Here is a 7,227-nt window from a genome sequence, read left to right as displayed (position 1 = left end):
AAAAAAAAACTTTTAAAAAACGTGAAAGTAATTGGGCCACAAGAAGATAGAAATCTTGGGTTATACATCTTGAGAAACTAACAGCTCCACAAAAATACTTAATTATTATTCTACTAGTGGAACTTATGATTCTGCAGTTCAAACATCGGTATGCATCAAAATCCACGAGAACAGCAAAGATTTGCTGACCACGCTTTCACTTCTCTAATGGGAACTTCCTGTTATTTGCAATTCTGATGCCTTTTCTTTACAACCCTACATCCCAGCTTTCACTTTCAGCCCTGCAACCCCCATCCCCAGGCTCTGGGACAAAGCTTTTACCTCTGAAGCCAAAATGTCCCTGACCTCAGGGCACACTGAGTACCCGGTAGGTCTGTTGGATTAGCAGCGGGATACCAAGTGGGTTAATCGGCTTTGCTTTCCCACCTTTCACCTCTTTGGAGCTTGAATCTAAAACTACCGAGGACCACACTGTCAGTTGATAACCGTAGGAGATAACAGCCATTTAAACATTTAATTGACATTACCCAATGATGGGCAGCACGAAGCCTAATGGGCAATCAGTGCTGCAACATCACCATCTAATCTCACTGCCTGATCAAAGCCTTCTCTTGTCAACACGATCAGCTTAACGAGTGTCAATGCAAGCACACATTTACAGCTGGAGAAAGTAGTTGGGGAGATCTATGTTGTGTTAGAGAACTTGCTTGTTTGGTCTGGGATAGTGCTTCATTTTTCTTTTCTATTTGCTTTTGTGCTTTTAAAAAGACTTTTGCCCAGTAATAACAACTGTTAGCTGCGGACCCGTGGAGTAAATCTGTATGCATGTAAGCCTCTATTCTCTTTTACTGTGCTACAAGGATAAACTCCTAATTTGATTTTGAATATTGGGGTTGCTGTAGCATTAAATATTAGTAAGATGCTTAAATATTTTCATTCTCTTCCCCTCCCTTTTTCCAGTAAATAAATGGATCACATTGATTTCTTCATCTTCTATAAGAAAGAAGTGCTTGCAAGTGCTTAAACTCTGAAAACACTATTTATAAGTAGTTAGGTTTGCTGTTCATACTTGGGGGCTGGGGGAAGAAAGAGAAGGAAGAAAGTAAGAACTATTCTATAACATTAAACTCTCCGGACACCATTCTAGACTGGCAACATCAGAGTAAGGTATGATTTCAGGTTCTAGCTGAATCAATCCCTGGAGCACCAGCTACTTGCAGGCCTCACTTCACAGTTCCAGTCCTAAACAGGCTGTGCTTTGGTGCTCTGAGGAAATGAATGAGCTAAAGGTGTATCTCCAGCTTTGCTCTTGTTCTTTGGGCAAGTGGCAGCTCTAGACTGAAACAAGAGAGAAGTATTTTTCCATCTGAAATGTATGTTTTGTCTATGCAAAAAAAAGCTATAAAAAAAAGAAAGATCTGTTACTGAGGCTTAAAGAACCTCAGGTTCAAAGAAAAAAAAAATCTAGTAATTTAGCTTGGCCTATTCTTCTTAAGTCTGGTGGAAATATTGTAGAGAAGACCCACTAAATCAAAAAGCACACAGGCTGTGAATACTCTTTCCTTGGAGACACTCAAGGCCAGGCTGGATGGGGCTGTGAGCAACCTGGTCTAGTGGGAGGTGTCCCTGCCTATAGCAGTGGGGTTGGAACAAGTGGATCTTAAGTGTCCCTTCCAACCCAATCCGTTCTATGATTATCAGAGTATCTGTGGTACTGTTTGATTATCTCAAAGAAGATTAAAAATAAATAAATAAATGTTTCTGTGTAGATCTCAAACAGATTGTTGTTTGAAACTCTAGTAGCATCTCTGAGACAAGATATCTCATGTATGGTGAGCAATTAAAAACAAGCCAGTAGTTACCACAGTTAAAAATACTTAGAGAAGCTTCACTTTCTGGAAGCTGGGATTTCTTGGTTGGAATTGTGACCATCCAAAAGCAAAATAGTTACTCAGAGCTATTTTATTGTTGCATATTCAATATCACTTGGCCAGGTTGTGTCTACAATCAATGAAAAAGAACAGTATTTCTGAGCAGTTCATCTGAACACCCTTTGAAGAAGTGGATTTTCATCTGGAGGTACCCATTTTCTTTTGGATAATCAAAGCCCTATTGATTTTTCCCCTCTTCATATGGGATTTTGTGTTGCTGTGGTTGATTTGTATCACTATGAATGCTTTCAGTAGGGGACTGCATAATATGGGACCTAATGCAGCTGGACAGTTGTTTGGAGACTCAACACTGTGCTTTGAGCTCTTTTCTCTAACCAGCACCAGGTAAGAAATCTCAGCCATTTCTGAATGCTTGTCCTAAAAGAAAATCCACTCAGATGTATGAACTACTTAGCTTGCCTGCATAATCCCCATTGTTGCAACTTGTTACGAACAATTTTTCTGTAAATTGTAGGCGTGCAGCTATGCTGCTGAAACCTACAATATTCACAGTTAGTTGTTCTCAGAGTTTATTTTTTTCCCCACAATGCTTCCTTTTACCACAGAATGAGTTTCTATGGTTATGAAGAAGCAAACTCACTGAAAAATACAATAAGCAGAACAGTATGAAAGATCAGGTCCTGTAAGTTTTGGGTTAGACTACTGTTTCTGCTTTTGTGTAATAGGTGCTTACATCTTTGGACAGGGCAGATGAAACTGCTGTCTCTAGAGAAGATGAAGCTCCTGAGAAGTGGCATAAATGACTCCAAGGCCAACTGCACTTGTGGCAGTAGCTCAATAAGTAAGGTATAGTTAACATAACTATATTAATATAATTAATACTAAATTGTCTTAAGTTCAATCAGAAGCATTACTATATCTCATAATTGGTAAAAATAGCTGAATAGAAGTATAACCATTTTTGTACCCAATGTCCTAGGAAAAGAAGCTTCCCCATTGCTAAGAAGAGGCTTTGTGCTACCTGCCAGATTGCAGTCCCACCTGTAAAGCTTGTTGGCAGCTTTTTATAAGAACACCTTGTGTAAACTCAAGCCTGATCCATCATCTTTTGTCATGGACAATTTAAACACAAGAAAGCTGTGAAGGCCTTGAAAATATGGGTGCATATTGAAACAAAGCCCTCACACCTAAGTCAAGTAATGGGTTGACTGCTCACTTGTGGAGAGATATTGGTCACAAAAAGGGCACTTATTGAAGAGCTGTTTATGCTCTAAGAGGGTGACAGGGAAAAAGCTGTATTTTTTCAGGGGAATTTAAAGAACAACAAACATGGGAACATTTTAAAAAGAAATGACTAAGCTATGTAGCAGCCTAAAGTTACACCCCACAGCATTCTGCAGTGCAGAAATCCATGGCTAAGGACTGTCTAGAGACTGTCTTATGAAAGTAGACATGGAACAAGGAATTTTCTGCCTTTGATTCCCATTTTCCCTCTTGAAGATTTCTCAAAATTAGCCCTCCAGACACCTCTGTCTCAAGGACTGAGATTATCAAGGCCCCAACTACATGACACCCTCTCCATAATTATGGATGTTCAAAGACATTTTATGGTATGATTGATAAAATAACTCCTCTGACTGTGGTGATTATTAATAAGTACTAATAATGTGTATCACTGACATGAGACAAGTCACATGGGGGTAGTTTTAGAAGTTAAAGCCACCCTTGTTTATCTGTGTTCTGAAACATCCTATCACAGCAGTCTGTAGGTTCCTGATAAGCACAGGTGTGCTCAGCTGCAACACAGTAATGAGTCTTGGTGTTTTACCATCAGTACCGAAGGAATCAAGTGTAATTTAATATTACACCTAGTATTTTTGTATTTCAAGTTGCAAAAGAAAATGAGAAATATATGGGAATGATTTAGAGAATATACTGGCACACATCTCACCTAATCTGAGAAGTCTACAGCATAGATACCTGCATTTGATCTAATTTTTGAGTCTCCTATCATATTCAGCGGAGTGAAATAAACTCTTCTGAAATCCTAGTCAGTTGTCCTATCTTTGTGTGAGATGAGGTGACCCCTGAAAGCCCTATTTCTGTCTCTTTGTAAAGAGAGCCCAGACAGCTAGCTCAAAGATGACAGTCTGCCCTGCAAACATCCCCAGTTTGATGGGGAATCTCACCCTTCGTCTATTACAGATCTCTGCTCCCAAAAGCTTGTTTTGTCAGAAGTTCCTCGTCTGTCCCTTCTCAGGGGAAGATAATAGAATCTAGTTCTAAGCAATACAAGAAATCCCACCAAGATGACTCACATTTGCTATTCTTAATCTTCTCTGAGCAGCTCAGTTTCCAGGGCCGGGCGTGTATACTTAGTCATCAATAAATCCTCAGTAAAAGTTGTATGCAAAGGCAGGGGATTTTTATTTATTTATTTATTTTTTAAATTGGGGGTTCCCAGCCTCCTTCTTAAGGCTTTTTCCCCCCCCATTTGGATAACCATGGAATCTAGTGAGAAGGCTAAGAGGTACTTTTTCTCTTGTTCTGAGGAGCAAGATATGATGGCAATGCACAATAATTACCAACAGAATTAAATTTGAGCTCTAGTAGGACTCACAAACTCACAATATAGGACAAATTGACACTGATAAAGTACTGGAGAAGTTGTTGCTTGTTCAGTTCTCTGCATCCTGTATAAAGGCAGGAGCACATAATGTGTTCAGGAAAAAATGAGAAGAAATGGGGCAATGTTACTCCAGGATGTTCTGGCTACTGTAAGTTCAATGCCATCTCAAACTTGGTTAAGCTGCAGTGACCAGCAGTTTCATCCCCAGGGGATGATTTGGAAAACAGTGGGGAAAAGGATAACTGCAGCAGGCCATGAATTAACAAAACACATTAAGGGGAAAATATTTGCCACTGGTTTCTTGTCTGCTGAAAGACGATAATACACATATGTAGGAGTGTACCTGTCATCCCTGCTGCTCTTTGGAGTCTTGCTCAGAGCACATGTGCTTGCATTTGCACTAAAATAGCTTCCAGACAAGAGGAGAAATAAATTTAAAGTGACAGGTGCAAGAACTCAAGGACTGGGAAAGACTCTAGGGATGTATTCTTCTACAGATCACAGACAGGTTAAAGGCACGGTGTAAATGTAAGTGGTTTCTGCCAGCAGTGTAGTGCTGACTCAATGGAAAAACGTTATGCTCCATGTGGGTATATATTCCTGCCTCCTGACTTGGGAACATAATGCAACATGCAATTTTTGGCTTAAAATCTAAATTATAGTAAACATCACATGAAGGTAAAACTGAAGGAAGATTACAAATGCTATCAGAACTCTTTCTCTCCCCTTCTCTCTCCTCTGCTCTCAGCAGGCCAGTAGCATGTCTTTGGATTTTCTAATCAGTTCCAGCTCCTGAAGCATAACACACCTGCCTCCCTTCCTGGGACTCTTAAGGTGAGTTCCACATGGCATGGGCTATTGCATGCTTACGAAGCTCAGCTTTACCATCATGGGAAAGTGTAAGAGAGCACACATCCCATCCTGCCCCAACTTCTGCATCAAATGTTAAGCCAAAAGCTTTTACATTCCAACAATGAGGTTGTTCCTTGGTGTAACAAGGAGATGGACTAGTTCAGAAATAACAAAGAATAATTTCATATCTGGATCCTGAAGAAGGCACTGATACTCCCAACACTTTTTATAAGCATCTCGTGTTTGCTGGTGGTCCTCGTGCTATCATGTTTTTTTGTGTTAAAGCAACATAGAAAAAGCACTTACATTGCACCTATTAGTTACCTAAGGTCTTTGGGAGCACCTCGGGGGATGAACTATTCTTCTTACAAGCCTGATGTAATTGAGTTTCCCACAAAAACTCCTGAGGTTGTCAGCAATTACTGTTGTAACACTGGGGCTGGTCTGTGTTTGACCCAAATTGGTGTTCTGTGCTGACCTACCATTGACCTTCTGTTCAGATCACTTTGCTTAGTAGTTCTTCCATTTTTATTTGTTGTTTTTACAAATTTTAATAAGTAGCCATCTGATTAACTCTGCATGGACAACCTTTTCTTACATCTCTATGGTGCCATGATGGCATTTGACAGCTATTATTTCTTGCTCATCATCATCCAACATTTGCCCATGAAGGTAAGTCTATATATTAGCTGGAAGTGCAGTTCTCTCACCTTGCTGCGTGCATTACTGGGTGCTTGATAAAATAAGGCACTGAGGTGAGGACCAGCGTTCTAGAAGGAGTTATGTAGCAATTAGACAGATCAGTACAATGGAAAAGGCATTACAACAAAGACGTGATGATGGAAGGACCAACACAGTAAAAAGGTGCTATAAAGGATGGGAAGAAGATTGCTCACCCACATCAGAAGAGTCTAGATTTACAGAGAAAAGCTTCACCAAGGAGAGACATCTAGAAAGAGATTCTTCCCTTGTTGCAGACAGCCCTTAAATGGGGTCAAAGAGAGGTGGAGCCAGGCTGCACCCCTTCCTGCCTCACAGCTTAATTGCCCTCACCTGTGCTCCCAGGGCTGACCAGGTCTTTTCCCCAGGTGCTCAATCAGTGGTTCAGGCCCTGACTCAACAGTTCCCATACAAGTTATTAAATAAATGGTTAATCCCTGAACAAGAAAACCCGTAATATATATTTTTCAGTTCTGCCCCTGCTCACTTCTGGAACTTACACAACCAAAGAACCACAAATGGGGAAGTAAAAAATGACAAAAATTAAGGTTGCCTCAAAACAAGCTGATTTTTTATCTGTTGAATTAACTATAGTGAAGTCAGAGCACTTGCCTGGATGGCTAGACACCTCTTTAAAGTGTTTGAAACAAAAATCCAGCAAACTTAGTACCCTTAAACATCTACAGGCCCCTTTATTCCTCCACAAAATCAAAAGCTTTTGAACTCAGTGTAGTAAAACGCACTAACTGTGCTACATGTCAGAAGACCAATGCTGCCCTTTGTCACATCTAACAGTGTTCTCCAGTTGGAAAAGATTGTGTGTCACAGATCTCACCAAGTAAGAATTCCCGGTGTCACGTGGCAAGAAAGAAGTCTTATTGATAAAAATCATCAGCTTGAAATTCACAAATGCAAAAACATTTGACTTCAGAGTAGTGGTATGATGTTTGCACTCTCTGTGGATGTTTCCCCCAGGAATTTGGGAGATCAGAGTAGTCCAATGTCAAGGATACTGCTGCAGCTTGCTCTTCCACCTGGCTCGCAACGTAACACAGGCAGCTCCCATCACTGATACATCAGCCTAAATTGTTCTTAAAACTTCGTACTGAAGGGATCCTGCTACCACCCTCACAG

At 40.4% G+C, this 7,227-nt stretch overlaps 1 pseudogene; it reads left to right on the top strand.

Moving 5' to 3' along the window:
- LOC116217198 overlaps nucleotides 1-2,695 on the top strand; it is a 34,559-nt pseudogene extending 31,864 nt beyond the window's left edge.
- The last annotated feature ends 4,532 nt before the right edge of the window (nucleotides 2,696-7,227 follow it).

The sequence above is a fragment of the Meleagris gallopavo genome, chromosome 15 (genome assembly GCF_000146605.3).
Source record: "Meleagris gallopavo isolate NT-WF06-2002-E0010 breed Aviagen turkey brand Nicholas breeding stock chromosome 15, Turkey_5.1, whole genome shotgun sequence".
Taxonomy (NCBI): Eukaryota; Metazoa; Chordata; class Aves; order Galliformes; family Phasianidae; genus Meleagris; species Meleagris gallopavo.
The sequence above is the reverse complement of the archived record's forward strand: the minus strand, read 5'-3'. Positions and strand labels throughout refer to the sequence as shown.